At 37.4% G+C, this 20,142-nt stretch overlaps 1 protein-coding gene and 1 long non-coding RNA gene across 2 annotated transcripts in view; one reads left to right on the forward strand and one right to left on the reverse strand.

Moving 5' to 3' along the window:
• NXPH1 (neurexophilin 1) overlaps positions 1-20,142 on the forward strand; it is a 329,416-nt gene that overhangs the window by 13,381 nt on the left and 295,893 nt on the right. The gene's annotated exons all lie outside the window — the stretch shown is intronic.
• Positions 295-18,749, reverse strand: LOC117073679. The gene is made up of 3 exons (XR_004433316.1): positions 18,603-18,749; positions 10,185-10,188; positions 295-305 (listed from the first exon to the last, which is right to left on the reverse strand). It is a non-coding gene; the product is annotated as an uncharacterized LOC117073679 (long non-coding RNA).

The following is a 20,142-nucleotide window of genomic DNA, read 5'->3' on the forward strand; positions in this document are numbered from 1 at the left end:
TCATTCCAATGATAACTAGAATAGTAATATTCTTTTTTTTTCTTATAAGAATGATCACTGCACTATCCTGTTAACATCTCCTCTAAATCAGAAACAGTGCCCTGACTTATCAACTGGCTACATGCACTGCTAATGCTGCCTAATACTTGATGGAAAACTCTTAAAAGCATGAGCTGGGCTATATGAGACCTGTTACATTTTCTGTTTGAGAAATTTTAAGTGAAAATTCCATAATTAATCCTAAGTTTAATTCTAAAATCTGTTTGCAGAATGATGAGTTGTGATTTGTTGTTGGAGCAGCTGTGCTGTTAGTAATAGAGCTGTCTAACTAATCTTTGAAATTGAAGATATAAAAAACACCTTTACTCACATTTTTTTCCCAGTTATTTGTGAATAGTTTCTTTCACCAGGGCACCATCATTTACTGTGTCATAGAATTAAATGCAGAGAAAGATGCAAGTCACTGCATATGAAAGGAAGTTATTCATGCATGGTCAGTGTAGTATTTCTCTGGTCTTGATGTGGAACTTAATTGCTATTGATGTGGAGATTTTGCAGAACATGGCAGAGTTTTTGCCTCTTTCACAAGAAATATATAATTGAATGATGAGTGTCTGGTGTTAGCTTTTCAACCTTATTTCTTTTGGTTTAACAACGCAGAATTGTGAACAGCTGCAGCGAAGAGGCAGCTACAATATCTAGCTATTATCAAATAAATGCAGATCTGGCATATGAACTGAACTACCACTTTTGGATCTGCACCTCTTGAATAAGCGTTCTGAAGTGTGGAAGCATGAAAAGTGAATGATTTTGACCTGAGACGTTTAATCCTGCCTTGCATTCTTGACTGAAATTCTTCACAATTAGGGTGACTCACATTAATATGTGGCCAGATGTATTTGCACAGATTGATGGATTCCCCCCCACCCTTGATGTTCCTTGAACAAGTGGTTAAAAGAGTGAGAGGCTTTAAAGGCAAATCAACGTGCCTCCAGGTGGCTGATGTTTTCCTAAAGACCATCATCAAACTTCCAGCCAGGTGGATAATATCATGGCACCCAACCAGGTGTCAACACTGAATTCACTTGGCTCCAATGAGGACCTGGCTATAAGGGAGAGAAAACAGGCCCCTTCAGTCATCCCAGGACCTCTTTCTCTCTCTCAGATCCCTCACTACAATTCTTAAGGGAAGCAGCATTGTGACAGCCTGGCTAGGAGAAAAGAGAAGGTAATGGCAAAGTATATCCTTAATTCTGTGACTTTGGGCAAACTTAACTTCTCAAATCCTCAATTTCCTTACTTGAAAAATGGGGCTGACAATACGCCGTAGAGTTACTATTGAGGATTCACTGACTTAATGTATTATAAAGAGCTTAGAAAGGTGACTGGTACAATGCAATGATGAACTAAAAAAGAAAAAAAGTCTTGCTAACATTTTAGAGAGAAGAGTTTCCGGACCAGGTTCCCATGTGCGTCCAGCACTGTCCCTATGAACATGACACAGCAGGGTTGATTCTATCCTAGGGCCATCCTATTTTTTGTTTACTTCTTTCAGCTAGTTGATAGCTATACAGTTGCTCAATGCTGCCCAGAAAGTCATATGTATTTAGTGTGGGTAGTTACCTTTGTGATTACAGCCAGAAGAAAATGGACATTTTGGCTGGGTGCGGTGACTCACGCCTGCAATTCTAGCACTTTGGGAGGCTGAGGCGGGCAGATTGCTTGAGCTCAGGAGTTTGAGACCAGCCTGGGCAACATGGTGAAACCCTGTCTCTACTAAAATACAAAAAACTAGCTGGGCATGATGGTACACACCTGTAGTCCCAGCTCCGGGAGGATGAGGCAGGGGAATTGCTTGAACCTGGGAGGCAGAGGTTGCTGTGAGCTGAGATTATGCTACTGCACTCAAGCCTGGAAGACAGAGCAAGACTTAGTCTCAAAAAAGAAAAAAAAGACATTTCTACAGCAACTAGCCAATGTTTATGGAAATGAAGAGACAAATCATCAATAGGCTCAATAAATAGATTGCCTAATTGAGATGAGAATCCTTGTGATGTTTTAATTCCGGGTGGCAAACACTATGGCCATTTATTAAGATATGATTTTAAATATTAATTTGTGAGTAGTATCTGCTTTAGATTACTTTTAACACTTGAGATTCTTCTAAAATTTGCACACAGTATAATCAAAACTCATAATAGCCTACTGGGTTTTAAAGTCCAGGGGACTTTTCCCTATTGAAGTTCATTCTAGCTGAATACCTGAGTGTGACACATTAACTCCCTGGAAGCACTTGTCGAAACAGTTTGATGGAATGAGAGCCACAATAGCCCTCTCATGTGCTGCTAAGAATATCTTGTATAGGTTACCATATGCCCCCTTCCAAGGCATTGCCGTGGGTATCCAAGAAGAGTTCCTACACAAAAACACTATTTTGTTTTATATTTCACATTAAAATAGGGAAGGTGTAAAGACTACTACAAAGGATAAAATGTTCCATATCTCTGTTTATATTCTGAGTCAAGCAGTGTGCCAGGACTTTAACATGGAGTTTTTTTTCCCCATTTATTTCTTTTAATGATCCTATAAGATGACATGTACTATTAATATTAGGTCATATTAATATCTTTACTCTTAACATATTAGTATGCTCATGCTAGTGGTATGGTTGATAATATCCCATTTTATAGATGAGGGAATTGAGGCATTGAGAGTGTGTCTGGTGTAAGGTGGCAAGATTCTATCTCAGGCAGTCTTATTGTTGAGCCAGGACTTTTAATCACTACCCCATGTTATGCTTGTGTTGGAGAGTCTCATTGTAAAAATATTTCAAAAGAAATAACTATGTTGCCTTCCATTTTAATTAAGAGTTCTTTTTTTCTTCCTCTTTTGGGCCAATCCTATTTGGGGAACTGGGGTGTGTATAAAATTGCTGTTGCTACTACTGTAGTTAAGTAGTTTTATTAGATGCAGTTTTTATTCTTTAGGGACTTCCCATCAAATGGGGATACAAAGTTAAGAAATGCAAGCTTGATACTGATGATTGTGACTGCAGCTTCTGCTCGTGGCATGTGGGACACAAGCGTTTTAGGAAGTCTGCATCTATTGACCTGACCAATATGAAAAATGATCCCTGGGCCTCAGGGTAAGGTAAGAAGTGAGACTGGGACATAAAGTACAGCCCTCACAGTCATCTGTAGTAGATTTTAAAATGATGCATAACATCTGTATCTTGCCTAACAAATCACACTCACGTTTTTTGAATTATTTGCCATGTCTTGGAAGCAGGAGGTGGGGAGAGAAGACCAGAGTTCACTTCTAAGGGGGTAACCATATATACAGAGCATAAACTCTAACTTTCCTGTGGCATTTAATCTAATGAGTCCTGCCGTGCTGACAGCTTACTGGATTTAAAAGGGGATGCAAGTCTATGCTTTTTTTGAAGTAAAATATTTGCACAATCATACAAACTAAGAAACTTCAAATCTGCTTAGTTTAATACCTTACAGTCAAAAGGGTTCAGACATCCAACTAATTTAGCACAGGTGTTTCACTGCATTCTGCATGTGTAATCTAAAGATAAAGTAGAAAACTTCCTTCACAATATTGTATAGAATTATTCAGTCTATGTTGGATCTAGGAATTTATCTATCTCTGAAAAATAAAAGTAGATCCAAGATACTTTTGCCCAAAGTGGAAATCCTCTGGTAAGAGATGAGGGAGGAGAGTCTGGCTTCATTTCAGTCTTGTACTACATTTGACCTTGGGAGAGCTTAGTTATGCCTTGGGGCAAAAAATTAAATGTTTCATTTTGCAGCAGTATCATCTTTCACCTTTATGTGGATTTAAAAATGTAAATAAAATTGCTTTCTGTAAATGGTATACATGAAGGTCATATTCATATTCTCCGCAAGAATTCAAAATGCCATTTGACCCATCATTGGCTCAATAGATAATAATGTGTTCTATTAGTTTCTAGTAATCTACTTTTTAAGCATTTTATGACCCAATATTTTAATGCCTAGTTCCTAGTTTGTGAAATAAGAAGTCAGAAATAAACCTTTTAGCACTTCATTGTAGATTTATTTATAGAATGTGTGCTTTCAACTTTGAACTTTAAAAAATGCCAAATCTTCCCAGAATATATTTCCTTAGTTATAAAAGTGGTCTGGATGAACATCTGCACTGTGGAAGAATATGCATTTGAAAGATTTTCAGGGCTCTAGCTTTTTCTCAACTATCATCTGTGTTCCTTTTGCTTATTAATTTTTCTTATAGATCCCTCAGGAATTAGGGTTTAGGAACCCCGATAACAGAGTGCAGCCAATAGACTTGGAAAGTAGTGACTGTTCTGTCTTTCAGAGAGTGGGTGTCTGAATTCTTTTTATTGCAATTTGGATAATAAGACCCTGATAGATCCTTGTATTTGATTGTCATGATTTTGATCGTTAATGACTTTTGATTGCTTCTTCTGGAGACACCTGTCAGCCGCTTCCGAAGCACAGATGGCTTTATCAGTAGCAGTAGGAGTTTCTTTTTCTTACTAACCTTGAGCTGAACAAATTATTTTGGGAAGATGAACATACCAATGTCATCCTTAGTTTTTCTGTCTTTGGAACATTATTTTGTTTATTGAATAATGAATTGAGACTGCTCTTTTTCAAAAGCTTTTGGCTTTTGGATTTTGATAGTAAAAAGCATTAGTCTTTTGTCTGAGTGGGTGTGTGACAATTATTCAGTGGCCAAGGCCATACAACTAAGGTGAGAGAATACTTCTCTGTTTACTTGGAACAGTTCTGTTTTATGCCCATTGCCTATATATATATATATATATATATATATTTCTCTTATATTCAGAAGTATCTTGGTTTGGATGATAAATTATATGGTAGTCTTTTCAGTGTTCAAATGGCTGACTGAGAAAGGTTGATCACGAGCTATGAAAGTTTGCTGCATAGGCAAGAAGGGTATTTCCATTTCTTTTTCATGCTCCTTTCTCCAGTAGGCATTCAGGGTCCTCATGGACTTGGGTGCATAGGGTTCACCATGGTATATCTCATGGAACATAGCCCATACTCTTTTCCTTAAAAATCTGGTAAAATTTTTGAATGAAAGTTGGGCAGTACACAGTTACAGGAAAATCTGACAGAAGAAAACTGACTGATTAGCCACTCAGATGTCCTGCAGCTTGCATCAGCCTGGTGAAATTGATTTGGTCCCAGGCCCGGAAATGGAACTTTGTCAGTGCTTCTAGAGTTAATAGATATTCAGAAATAAACTGACTCTCACCAGAATACCCTTTTGATATGCCCTTTTCTTATGAGAAGAATATCTGAAACACTATTTAGAGTACTTTCCTTTCCAATACAATAACTGAATCCAAGTTTTCTATGCTGACAAGCCCATCCAGTCTTTTTGAAATACTCTTTCTTTAAATATGTTACCATCACTGATGAAACTTCAGTTAAATAGCTGTACCATGGACCTGTTAAATATTCCTCCTATTCCCATTTTTGGTTGATTAGATCCACTGAAGGCATTTTTATCTCCCTTAATGTCTTGGTTCCTTGATAGGCTAGAATCTCACTGACAGCCTTGATTCTTCATCATGTTTTACAGCTCCCTTTGTAAGGAGATGTTAAAGGCCTTGGGGGTAGAACTGTGAATGTGTGATGTTGATTTAATAGGTCAGATTATTCATGGTGGAGAATTCAAGCAATTAGTTAGGATCCTAGGCAAAGTCATTTAGTTGTGTGATGGAGAGAGGGGAAAAGAAAGTGTTTTCCATGCTTCTAATTCAAATATTTGACTTGTTTTTCTAGTGGGCATCCTAAAGACATATCTTAGTTTTCCTAAATTTCTTGGGATTATAGAAGTTGGTGTCTGATAAATAGAGTGAGGGTAGGGTGAGATGGTCCTGGGGATTGATACTAGAGCCACTTCACAATTTTCTGTTTTTGTAAATATATTGACAAAAATTAACTGGATCCTTCTTGGTAAGAAGCATCAATGCAGATTCTACTTCTGACAGCCCAGAACATGAGTATACTTCTTAGTTTGCTTTTCTGGGAAAAGTCTCATCAGAACATGTACCCCGGGGATATAATTTCTTCAGGCCTCTGGCAAGAACAGAGCTAATAATAACATACTAGAAATTTCACTTCAGTTTGGAAACTAAAATGGTCTAAAAGACAGAAAGCATTAAGTTGATTTTCAAAGATACTTTTTTTCTTTTTTATAGAATCAGAAGGAGAGGGGGAAAAGGGGAAAGAAGGAGGAGAGGAAGAAAGAAATACTTGTATTTGTATTTATACTGTATTCAGAAACTGTCATCATAAAACTATTACCCTCTCCAATGAGCTAAACAATTGACATGCAATCTTGCCTTAGTCACCGAACATCTGAAAATCATTATAAATATTTTAATCAGCAGAAAAGAAACAAAAAACTCACCCAAACATCAAACATGCACCAACACCAAAAATGTTATAGAAATGCATAATTTGTTGCCAAGGTGGCTGTATATTCTAAACACGGCATTTTTATTTCCAACCATGGCATTTTGCAGTGGGGTTGTTTTATAAACTTAGTATATGAACAAATATGCTTCTTTTTTTTTTTTTTTTTTTTTTTTTTGAGACGGAGTCTCACTCTGTCACCCAGGCTGGAGTGCAGTGGCCGGATCTCAGCTCACTGCAAGCTCCACCTCCCGGGTTTACGCCATTCTCCTGCCTCAGCCTCCTGAGTAGCTGGAGCTACAGGCGCCCGCCACCTCGCCTGGCTAGTTTTTTTGTATTTTTTAGTAGAGACGGGATTTCACCATGTTAGCCAGGATGGTCTCAATATCTTGACTTTGTGATCCGCCCGTCTCGGCCTCCCAAAGTGCTGGGATTACAGGCTTGAGCCACTGCGCCTGGCCTACAAATATGCTCTTAATCATGAATTGTAAAGAACCATTTGCTTTAAGAAAATTTAACATCTTTTATTTATTAAACTACCTTAGCAGAGGAATATCTGTATTGTGTAGGTTATAGTTGCTTTGAGGACTAGTGATATTGGTACTCTTGAATCTCAGAAGTGATTAATTCTTCTAACATATGCTTTACACATAATGGTTTTAAGAAAGTTGTTGGTTTGCTTAGGATAATGGTTTCCAGCTTCATCCATGTCCCTGCAAAGGACATGATCTTGTTATTTTTTTATGGCTGCATAGTATTCCATCATATATATGTACAAATTTTCTTTATCCAGTCTATCATTGATGGGTATTTAGGTTGATTCCACGTCTTTGCTATTGTGAATAGTGCTGCAGTGAACATATGCATGCATGTGTATTTATAATAGAGTGATTTATATTCTTTTGGACACGTATCCAGTAATGGCATTGCTGGGTTGAATGGTCTTTCTCCTTAGCAAACTAAGGAGCAGAAAACCAAATACCACATGTATGCACTTATGAGTGCTGCGAGCTAAATGATGAGAACACATGGACGCATGTAGGAGCTCAACACACTGGGGCCTTTTGGAGGGTGGAGGGTGGGAGGAGGAAGAGGATCAGGAAGAATAACTAATGGGTACTAGGCATAATATCTGGGTGACGAAATAATCTGTACAACAACCCCCCATGACACCTATGTAACAAACCTGCACTTGTACCCCTGAACTTAAAATGAAAGTTTAAAAAAGGAATCTGTCAAATTGAATTTTGAAAGAGAAAGTTAGTGGACTGCCTTTGGAACCTGGTAGTTTACCAGTGAACTCTGTGATATGGTTGAAATAACGGATAATTTTCAATGTCTTAGGTGTTTAGAATTTAGAGGGGAGACAGATTTTAACCACCACAAGATCTGAGACAAAGCATTTATCCTCTGTTTTGTGCATCATGCTTCTCCTTCTACAGGATGTTTCAGTTTTTCCAAGCCCTTTGTTCATTTGTAAATTTGACTTGTATTGTGATTGGGAAGTGTCAAAATTAGGGCCACTCACAGAGCTAGATGTAGAAGATTTTCTAATGACATGCATTGTTCACTAGCCCCTGTTTCTGACCCCCACCATATCTCTTCTCCTCTATGATATACTCAAAATTACCAGTAAGTGCAAAAAGACTCTTTAAAAAGAGAAATGTGGCTCTAGAGGTACATTGGTGGCTTGTGGTAGAGTTACAGTAAGTCAACTTTTCCAGCACCCAGTGCTCACTGGAATCCCATTATTGAAACTAGAGTCCACATCCCGATTGGTCAATATGACACTCTTAGTGAATCATAGATTTCTCCATTCTTGGGGCTTACTACCTTAAACAGTCATCTTTCCTAGGAGCCACTGCATTATATTTATGTGCTCATGGTAAGTTGTGTTTCAGAGACAGAAAATGGATGAAGAGGTTTCAAAGAAGTATGTTTCTTTTGATAATTGCAAAAGACATTAAAAATAGTCTAGAAGTCTAATTTATGATGCTGATTTCTTCATTTGGGTAATCATTAACATTAGAATAAATCGTGGGCCAGAGGGCTACATGTTTGTGTCTTAGATTATCAGAGGTAACCTTGCAATGGTATGCCATGCCATTATTTTTTGTTAGACTCCCATATGAATCAATAAATTATTCCACCCACTATCTTGTCGGTTCTCCTATACATAAATCTAATAAAAGGAGACTAAAGCTGTGTTCGCAGAATGGTGCCATAGCACTAAAAAAAATAAATTGGCTTAAATTAAAGAGCAGCTTGTGGCCACTTTAAAAGACTAATCCTGAGACTTTAATCAGTTGTCATGATATTCCATACATGAAGAAAATTGAGGTACAGTATATTGTGTCTTGGGGCATAACTCTGGCCCTATTTTCATTTGTGGTGCCATTGAAAAAGGAAATGAGTGGATCTTTTAATGGAAATCAGGACTGTTACAGCTTTAGCAGAAGGGTGAAAGGTAAAACTTTATTTCCTAGCCAGGACATTTCAGCCCACAATGAGAACAGACTTCCCTCTTTCTGTATACCATCTGCACAGCCTTGTGGCCTGCATTGCCATTACTGTCCAGAGAGAATGTTACTTCCCAGAAAGGATCAGAATTTGAGCAATGTTCCAGCCTGGAATTTCAACTCTCATAGGCTGTTTGTGAACACAAGTTGGGAGGAAATTGCCTGCTGCTTATCAGCATCCACTTTTTGTTGATTCTTCCAAAAGGATTTGGGCCAATATTCAATATCAGATGCTATTGGAGCCACTAGCCTATAAAACATTAAGTGACTTGTTACAATGTACCTTGCCATACTTATAATTTGTTCAAACCAAGTATGAGATGGCAGGGTTTTCTTCCCATGTGTCCTAGGGGATATTTCCTTGCCAATCATTTATTTCCTGACCCTTATAGAAAAGGAAAATTCTTTGGAATGGTACACATAATTCTTGCAAGGTCATTAGGCAGTTTTCTAGATGTAGCCTCTGCTCTGAAATGGGAAGAGAGGAAAGCCAGGTATGGGTAAGTCATTTGATAAGTGGTGAATATGAGGCATAGGGTAGTTAATTGTCTTACCTGGGTTACACATGTTAGAATGAGAACTCTAGTCTGCTGATTTCCATCTTGCCCATAACAGAAATTAAAGCCACAAGATTTTACTGCTTCCCTATCGACATAAAGGTGAAAGCCTAATATGTTACTAAGGAGGACCTTACCTAACAATACTATGTTTGTAAGGGAGATAGAGTTCTGGTTTGTCTTGGTAGTAGCTGATTACCTTGTTGATCACTGAATTGGAAATAATAATGAATGCATATTGTAATGGTTCATCGCTATTTCTTGATTCTAATGTTACAATAATTTCATCAATTTTACAATATAATCTGTCTAACTCTGTAGAATTCAGAGGCCATGGGACCTTGAGTCTGGTCCAAGTGGCTCTGTGTGCTCAGCATGTGACAAAAATGATGAATGGAATTGCAGGTTTAAGGAAACAGAGGTCTTGTTGGAATGACATCTGCTTCTCTTCCAGGCCAGACATGACATACCAGGGGTCAGTGAATTATGGTGAAAGAGAAATTTGACAGGCTTGAAAATGTAACTTTTTTTTGGTCTATTTGATTTTGAGCTGAAAAACCAAAGCAAAAGTAGTTGAATTTTTCTACTATCCATAACTTTGTACATTTAAATCCATAAAGCTATATTCAATTAACTAGAGTAAGAAACACATGTCTGACTTTATGAGACTTATAGTTGAAGGCATGTTGCCCTTTTATATCTATCCCATGAGTAAGGTCTAGCTTGGTGAAAGACATTTTGCTTTTGATTTGTGTTTTAAGTTTATTCCTTGCCAGTGATTTATAACTCTCCATTTATACCACTCTCCCCACCACAGCCTAGATAAGGTCTCTAAAATGGTGGCACAGTATCTTCCAAACATTATCCCTGGCATCTAGGACAAAGAATCCCTAATGTCCACAAAGGTCAATTGAATATTTATGCTTGACATGAGGGTTTTTAAAAACATTGTATAGGAATTTGGGGTTCTTCCCATTTTAAAATGACTGTTAAGTGGTGTTTTCAAACTCTTTAGCTGTGGAAGAAGCATTAATTCTTGACTTTTCCACTTAATTTCTGGTGGCCTTGAAGAAATTCTCTTTGCTGTGCAACCATTTTACAACAGTAGGCAACTGACACAAATGGAAATAAATGTCTACTTCTCTCATCTATGTAGTCTTAATTTTCTCAATCACTGAGCCTCTTCCTAAATGGGGGAAGAAAACAACCCAGAGATGCAATCTGTGGCTGGGTCAGGATTGGTACACTGATGGAGAAGGCACTTGTCAAGCTATGCAGCAAAGAATCACGGTGCCTGTGACAGCTAGGCCTGGAGGCCCACATTCTTAACATAGTTGGAAAACAGAGGGTCTAGTCACATACTTTTTTTTTCCTTTGGTAGAATGCTTTTCATTGCCCTAATTCTTGCTTGTTTTTTTCTTAAATAAACAAAACAAAACAAAAAAACACACTTGAAAGGAGCCTCAGAAGGCAGGTAAGACAATTTCATTGGTCTATTTGGTCTCATATAGTTCCTGGCATTCTCCCATTGTTCGTACTTATATTTTCTCAGCATCCTCCTTGACTGGAGTGCTCAGTCATGGCTCACCTAAAATATTTGTATACTTATCCCTTGCTTCTCAGCCTTCTGGCAAAGACTAAGTGCAGGCTATGTATGTGTATTGATGTGTTTCTTTAAGACCAAGGTTGTCATTTCTGTCATCTTTGTTGCCATTGATTAAATAATTGAAAAAAAACTTTTTTTTTTTTTTTTTTTTTTTTATTATACTTTAAGTTCTAGGGTACATGTGCATGACGTTTATATCATGTATAACTCCCCAATGCAATCCCTCCCTCCTCCCCCCTCCCCATGATAGGCCCCAGTGTGTGATGTTCCCCTTCCCGAGTCCAAGTGATCTCATTGTTCAGTTCCCACCTATGAGTGAGAACATGCGGTGTTTGGTTTTCTGTTCTTGTGATAGTTTGCTAAGAATGATGGTTTCCAGCATCCATGTCCCTACAAAGGACGCAAACTCATCCTTTTTGATGGCTGCATAGTATTCCATGGTGTATATGTGCCACATTTTCTTAATCCAGTCTGTCACAGATGGACATTTGGGTTGATTCCAAGTCTTTGCTATTGTGAATAGTGCCGCAATAAACAAACGTGTGCATGTGTCTTTGTAGTAGAGTAATTTATAATCCTTTGGGTATATACCCAGTAGTGGGATGGCTGGGTCATATGGTACATCTAGTTCTAGATCCTTGAGGAATCGCCATACTGTTTTCCATAATGGTTGAACTAGTTTACAATCCCACCAACAGTGTAAAAGTGTTCCTATTTCTCCACATCCTCTCCAACACCTGTTGTTTCCTGACTTCTTAATGATTGCCATTCTAACTGGTGTGAGATGGTATCTCATTGTGGTTTTGATTTGCATTTCTCTGATGGCCAGTGATGATGAGCATTTTTTCATGTGTCTGTTGGCTGTATGGATGTCTTCTTTTGAAATGTCTGTTCATATCCTTTCCCCACTTTTTGATGGGGTTGTTTGCTTTTTTCTTGTATATTTGTTTGAGTTCTTGGTAGATTCTGGATATTAGCCCTTTGTCAGATGAGTAGGTTGCAAAAATTTTTCCCATTCTGTAGGTTGCCTGTTCACTCTGATGGTAGTTTCTTTGCTGTGCAAAAGCTCTTTAGTTTAATTAGATCCCATGTGTCAATTTTTGCTTTTGCTGCCGTTGCTTTTGGTGTTTTAGACATGAAGTCCTTGCCCATGCCTATGTCCTGAATGGTACTACCTAGATTTTCTTCTAGGGTTTTTATGGTATTAGGTCTAACATTTAAGTCTCTAATCCATCTTGAATTAATTTTCGTATAAGGGGTAAGGAAAGGATCCAGTTTCAGCTTTCTACTTATGGCTAGCCAATTTTCCCAGCACCATTTATTAAATAGGGAATCCTTTCCCCATTTCTTGTTTCTCTCAGGTTTGTCAAAGATCAGATGGCTGTAGATGTGTGGTATTATTTCTGAGGACTCTGTTCTGTTCCATTGGTCTATATCTCTGTTGTGGTACCAGTACCATGCTGTTTTGGTTACTGTAGCCTTGTAGTATAGTTTGAAGTCAGGTAGCGTGACGCCTCCAGCTTTGTCCTTTTGACTTAGGATTGTCTTGGCAATGCGGGCTCTTTTTTGGTTCCATATGAACTTTAAAGCCGTTTTTTTCCAATTCTGTGAAGAAAGTCATTGGTAGCTTGATGGGATGGCATTGAATCTATAAATCACCTTGGGCAGTATGGCCATTTTCACGATATTGATTCTTCCTATCCATGAGCATGGTATGTTCTTCCATTTGTTTGTGTCCTCTTTGATTTCACTGAGCAGTGGTTTGTAGTTCTCCTTGAAGAGGTCCTTTACATCCCTTGTAAGCTGGATTCCTAGGTATTTGATTCTCTTTGAAGCAATTGTGAATGGAAGTTGATTCCTGATTTGGCTCTCTGCTTGTCTGTTACTGGTGTATAAGAATGCTTGTGATTTTTGCACATTAATTTTGTATCCTGAGACTTTGCTGAAGTTGCTTATCAGCTTAAGCAGATTTTGGGCTGAGACAATGGGGTTTTCTAAATATACAATCATGTCATCTGCAAACAGGGACAATTTAACTTCTTCTTTTCCTAACTGGATACCCTTGATTTCTTCTCTTGCCTGATTGCCCTAGCCAGAACTTCCAACACTATGTTGAATAGGAGTGGTGAGAGAGGGCATCCCTGTCTTGTGCCAGTTTTCAAAGGGAATTTTTCCAGTTTTTGCCCATTCAGTATGATATTAGCTGTGGGTTTGTCATAAATAGCTCTTATTATTTTGAGGTACGTTCCATCAATACCAAATTTATTGAGCGTTTTTAGCATAAAGGGCTGTTGAATTTTGTCAAAAGCCTTTTCTGCATCTATTGAGATAATCATGTGGTTCTTGTCTTTGGTTCTGTTTATATGCTGGATTACGTTTATTGATTTGCGAATGTTGAACCAGCCTTGCATCCCAGGGATGAAGCCCACTTGATCATGGTGGATAAGCTTTTTGATGTGCTGCTGAATCCGGTTTGCCAGTATTTTATTGAGGATTTTTGCATCGATGTTCATCAGGGATATTGGTCTAAAATTCTCTCTTTTTGTTGTGTCTCTGCCAGGCTTTGGTATCAGGATGATGTTGGCCTCAAAAAGAGTTAGGGAGGATTCCCTCTTTTTCTATTGATTGAAATAGTTTCAGAAGGAATGGTACCAGCTCCTCCTTGTACCTCTGGTAGAATTCAGCTGTGAATCCATCTGGTCCTGGACTTTTTTTGGTGGGTAGGCTATTAATTGTTGCCTCAATTTCAGAGCCTGCTATTGGTCTATTCAGGGATTCAACTTCTTCCTGGTTTAGTCTTGGGAGAGTGTAAGTGTCCAGGAAATTATCCATTTCTTCTAGATTTTCTAGTTGATTTGCGTAGAGGTGTTTTAGTATTCTCTGACGGTAGTTTGTATTTCTGTGGGTCGGTGGTGATATCCCCTTTATCATTTTTTATTGCGTCTATTTGATTCCTCTCTCTTTTCTTCTTTATTAGTCTAGCTAGCGGTCTGTCAATTTTGTTGATCTTTTCAAAAAACCAACTCCTGGATTCATTGATTTTTTGGAGGGTTTTTTGTGTCTCTATCTCCTTCAGTTCTGCTCTGATCTTAGTTATTTCTTGCCTTCTGCTAGCTTTTGAATGTGTTTGCTCTTGCCTCTCTAGTTCTTTTAATTGTGATGTTTAGAGCTATAAAATTTTAGAAACAATTCAGCCCAATTTCTTCATTTCAAGAACCAAGGCCAGGAATGGTTGACTTTCTTCCTTCAAGAGTTAGATGCCAGATTAGGTTCCCAAAGCAATTCTTAATAATGTCGTATTAAATGTTCTTATTTAATTATTTGAGAAAAAATTTAACTGGAACTGATACATTTCAAAAGTTATGAAAATAAGTGCTGTTCCATAAAAATAAAATGTTAACGCTAGTGCAATTGAGTTTTAATCTGATGGCATATATTCTGCACTTTCTCCTATATAATCTGTGGGACTGTACTGATGTGAAAAGATGAACAATGGTGTTGCAAAGAGACATGGGGAACCACTGACTTTAGGGTCTATGGAACTGACTAGTGGGAAGAAGACCAGATGAATTTTCTCAGGCAGTTCCAGAACCTCTTTCTAAGTGGGGGAAGGAAACAATCCACAGATGCATGCTGTGGTTGATATATACTGGATCAGAATTGACACATTGATAGAGAAAACATTCTAATGCAGATTCCTAATATAACCTGATACAGATTCTCAGTTTTGGGTAAGGCTTAGAATGTAGAGCTGAAAAGTAATTTGGAGTTAATTTACTTGATCCCCTCATCCTTATTCCTAAAGAAAATGAACCAAAGAGTGATGAAGTGACTAATTCAAGATCACATAGCTAGTTTTAGGGGGACTTAAGAAGAGAATCCCAGACTTTGACTTCATATCCTTCAGTATTTCTCCTACAATAAACTGCTCTCGGTCATTCAGTTTCTTGAAGTCTGTTTTCTCTTATGTAAAGTGATGATTGTGGCATTTGGTTAACTATTTAATAGAGTTGTTGAAAGGATAACCTTTAAGGGAGAGAGAAGACGAGAGGGAGAAAGAAAAGTAGGGTTTACCATAACTTCGTAGAGTAGAAATTATGAGTAAAACACTGCACATTTAGTAGGTTGAAATGATCTTGATAGAAGGAATCACTTTACACAACTATTTGAAAAGATGCCTCCTGGCATGGAAATAGAATTTTGGGGCAAGGTTAAGAAGGAGCAAATGACTCCTTCCTTTCCTTAAACTAAATTTATAAATCGATTGTTGTCTTGGGAGCATTCTTACTCATAAAACTGTAATTACATAAAACATTCCCTTTACCACAAAGTAACTTTTTGCTTCTGATCTATTCATGATTTTTCCTTGATTTTTTTTTTTTTCAAGGAGAAGGAGTTAACTTAATGAACATCTTGGATTGTCTCTGTGGTCTAATAATTTAATGCTTATCTAAGAATTTTAGTATTTTGCATGGAAAGTGGTTAATGAGGACATAAAATTATTCATTTTTACCTGAATTCTAGATGAAATGATATGAGAGAAGGATGATTAATTTTTATCATGTAGAGACTTTACTGGATTTTACAAATTAAAGCCAAACACCCTTCACAAAAGTTCTTGGAGATGTGACAAACCGATTTATATTCCATTAATTTAACTCTATTTAGGCAGAATCATGGACTTCTGTAATAAAACACAAAATTAATTAAATTGCCCAATAGTATAATTACAGTTTCATCAATAGAGAAAACAACTTTGAGTGCCAGTTTTAAAATGTTAAACTGCATTTTCAGTTTAATTCGGTTAAAATGTGTAATTGTACTCTGCCCTGCCATCTTCTTTCTTCTAGAAATATTAATGCAAATGCAGTCACTGCTTTCCCCTACTAATGACTTCAGCTTTGATTCCAGTCTACTAAACTTGTCCACTATGAGTCCTCAAGACTGAAAGAGACTGAGATTGAGGCAGCAAAAGCATTGAAATGGAGTGGAAGCGATAAGGAAAATCTAGGGGAAAAGAGTAAGAATGTACAGTAGATATAAAATCCCATTATGAAGTCTGTGTGTCTGTAAAGAATATGACAGAAAGCAATGTAGACCCAGATATGCAATAAATATTTGTTGCACAAATGAATTCATGAATGAATGTTACAGGGCTGAAGATCCCTTGAAAATAAAAGCAAACACGAGTTATACGAAACAAGGGTGCTTAGCCAAACTGAGCTATGCTGTGACAACCCCAAAGGTTTAATTGAATAAGTGACTTTCTGTAGGATTATATTTCAATGTGTGACCTTCCTTGTTTCCATGTTAGGTCTTCTGTTTTGTTCAGATGAGTAAATCAAAAGCTTATTTTTATACAAAAGAAGCTCAGTAAATATTTAATTTACAAATGTAAGGATGATATAAATATATCATTTTTCCCTAGGCTAGATATTTGAAGTTAAACTTTTGTTAATTTTATATAAAATTTGTGATTGCTTCAGCAGCACATATAGTAAAAAAATTTTAACAGAAATTTATTTACTAATTTTATACCTCTGATCTTTTTAATTTATTCTCCCTAATGGCCTTAGACTTCCCATTCCAAAAGAAGATGAAAGTAAAGAGCAGCTGTCTTTATATGTATCTTTCCTCGTCCATTTAGTTGTTGCTGTTTTGGACTATATTTTTGTTAAGAATTCTTTAAAATCAAGCAGCAGAGTACAAATTTAGGGGTTTGAGCCTTGATAGCAAACTTGACTTCTCTTTGCATGGCACTCCCCTTAGGACTTTCCTGAAGCAGGTTTGTTTAGTTAGTAACAGAATGTGATCAATGGGAAGGTTTGGATTCAATGAGAAGGTTTTACATTTTGCATTGACCATTGGACATGCATAGCTCTGATCCCTCTAGATGAGTAGAAAGTTAAGGGAAATAAGCCAACAGTGTTTTGAATGGTTATTGCACTCCAGGTTTTTGTTTCTTGCATAATGGAAAGTAGAAAGGAAAACAACATGAACCTTGTAATGGACATGCTTGAGTGTAAATCTCAGCACTCCCAATTATTGGCCACCTATCTTTGGAAAAATTATTCAACGACAGTCAGACATCTGTTGCCTATCTACAAAAAGGAAGATTGGATGATCATCTCCTAAGACTTTGTGAAAAATCAATGAAATAATCCACGTGAAAGTACCTCACACTCAGTAGGGCCTCATCACATTTCCTCATCTTCATTTCCTTTACTTTTGGCTATTTGTGTTTGGATCTTTTAAATATTAGGTATTAAAAAACTGTCTTACACTGATGGATAAGTATTGGATGTACTAAAAATGTGGTAGCCATTGTCTACTTAAAGGGTTATGAGGCCGGGGGCGGTGGCTCAAGCCTGTAATCCCAGCACTTTGGGAGGCTGAGATGGGCGGATCATGAGGTCAGAAGATCGAGACCATCCTGGCTAACACGGTGAAACCCCATCTCTACTAAAAAATACAAAAAACTAGCCGGGTGAGGTGGCGGGCGCCTGTAGTCCCAGCTACTCAGGAGGCTGAGGCAGGAGAATGGCCTAAACCCGGGAGGCGGAGCTTGCAGTGAGCTGAGATCCGGCCACTGCACTCCAGCCTGGGCGACAAAGCCAGACTCCGTGTCAAAAAAAAAAAAAAAAAAAAAAAAAAAAGGTTATGAAAATACACAAAGATTGGATGATTGCTTGGAGATCTCAGCACAGGGTTGCAGAGGAAGAGAACGTTTGGGGAGTGAACCATGCCCCCTAGCATTCAGTCTCTAATTGTTCAGTTTTCAATTCTCCATCCTCCCTCTGTCACATTACATGGTTAGGAAGAGATTCCAGTTGGCACAAATCCCTTTCTTACTCTCCAGGTTGTATTTTTTTTTCCCTTTCTCTCTTTTGTGTAAAACCCCAGTTGAAGAAAGAGTAAGTTCAGTTACTCTCAAGTTCTAAGGTAGAGAGAAAAAATAGAAAAGATGAAAAGAATTAAGGAGACTCGAGATAGGGGAAGACTTTGTAGAGACTCTGAAGATGGTATAGTTAATGTGAAGCAGATAGCGTTATCTAGGTCACTGAATTTTTCCTCAAATCCAAATAGCTTTATTGTTTTACTCCAAGAATATACACACATGTGCATGCACACACACCTACATACACTTAAACATCATTTAACACAAGTGGAGTCATACTCCACAAGCTACTTGGGGTTTATATGTAGTATATTTGATATTAATAAATATAGATCAATGTTCTTTTCTTAAAATCATTACTCTCTTAAATGACCACATTGTTATATATATCTATGTCTCTATGTCTCTATCTATCTATCTGTTTATTTTTTTGAGATGGAGTCTCACTCTTGTCACCCAGGCTGGAGTGCAGTGGCCTGATTTCGGCTCACCGCAACCCCTGCCTCACGGGTTCAAGTGATTCTCCCACCTCAGCCTCCCAAGTAGCTGGGACTACAGATGCACGCCACCACACCCAGCTAAGTTTTGTATTTTTAGTAGTGACGGGGTTTCACCATGTTGGCCAGCATGGCCTCGATCTCTTTACCTCATGATCGGCCCGCCTTGGCCTCCCAAAGTGCTGGGATTACAGGCGTAAGCCACTGCGCCCGGCCTTGTATTATAATTTATAAATATTTTATATATTTAAGAAACATAATGTGCTAGGCACTTTACAAACATTAACTCATTTAATCTAGATAACAACTCCCTGATATAGGTTCTGCTATTGTCACCACTGAGAAATGGAGAAAAAACTGAAGTGTACAGAGGTCAAATAGTTTCCTACAGTCACACAGCTAATGATGACAGAGCTGAGATTCAAATGCAGGAAAGCAGACTCCACCGACTGTGCTCTTAACTGCTAAGCTATGCTCCTTCCAGCCTCCTGGAACATTTACATTATTTTCAGGTTTTTTTGTTTGCATTAGATAAAATGCTGATCCCACAATGTATAGATATCAAAACAACATGTTGTACATGATAAATATATATAATTTTTATTTGCCAATGAAAAAATAAAACTGAATACTTGAGATGAATACCTTTGCACATTTCTTTTATCATTTTATTCTTATCACTATGTTATTTATCTGTGTATCATTTTGTGTTTACTTAGTTATTTCCTTTGGATAAATTGCTAAAAGTGGAATTGCTGGATTGAGAGGCTCATTTTATGGTTAGACTAACGGTTAGACTAACAAAGTTTGAAGAGACGTTACAGACTACCAAGTTGCTGCCCAGCTTCACTTTAATCTCTTACTTGAGGTAGGTGTTACATAGATTCCTTTCTCTTTTGTAATCTCCCTTCTAGTCCAGAAAATTCTTTACTTGTTAAGTAAACAATGGAATTTATTGACACATATAATTCATTAGTTTAGGGGTAATTCTTCAGTCATAGCCAAGGCAATGGAAAATAAGCCTTTTATAGTAGATTTGAAATTCTCAAAAATGAAATACATACTGCTCCTCGAAAACACAAATTGAGGCATATTTATATACACTGACATTTCCTTCTTTTTCACCTACCATCTTGGAGGTATTACCAAATGGTACCTTTAAATGTATCTCATTTTTTTTTTTTCACGGCCACATAGTAGTTTTTTGTATCATGGACTGTAATTTATTTATTGAGGTCCTTAAATAGACATTTATGTATTTTTTAACCCTTTGAAAATATAAATAGTGTTGCAATGACCATACACACACACACACACACACACTTTTATGTGCAGTTATATCACTGTTACAAATTCTTGAAAGTAAATGGCAATTTAAAATTTTGATAGATATTTCCAAATTGCCCTTCAAAATTGTCTCAAGGTATGTTTCCACTAAGAATGTATATGAAAGCTGTTTTTCTACCCTTTCCAACTTTTTGATTATTAGTATTTTCTTAGATAAAAAATAGGTACTTATTTCAATTATTTGCATTTACTTAGAGTGAGATTGAGTACCTTTTATGTGCCTAAGGCCATTTATATTGCTTTGTTCTATGGACTGTTCA

The sequence above is a fragment of the Trachypithecus francoisi genome, unplaced genomic scaffold (genome assembly GCF_009764315.1).
Source record: "Trachypithecus francoisi isolate TF-2019V2 unplaced genomic scaffold, Tfra_2.0 Lachesis_group4, whole genome shotgun sequence".
In the NCBI taxonomy this organism is placed as follows: domain Eukaryota; kingdom Metazoa; phylum Chordata; class Mammalia; order Primates; family Cercopithecidae; genus Trachypithecus; species Trachypithecus francoisi.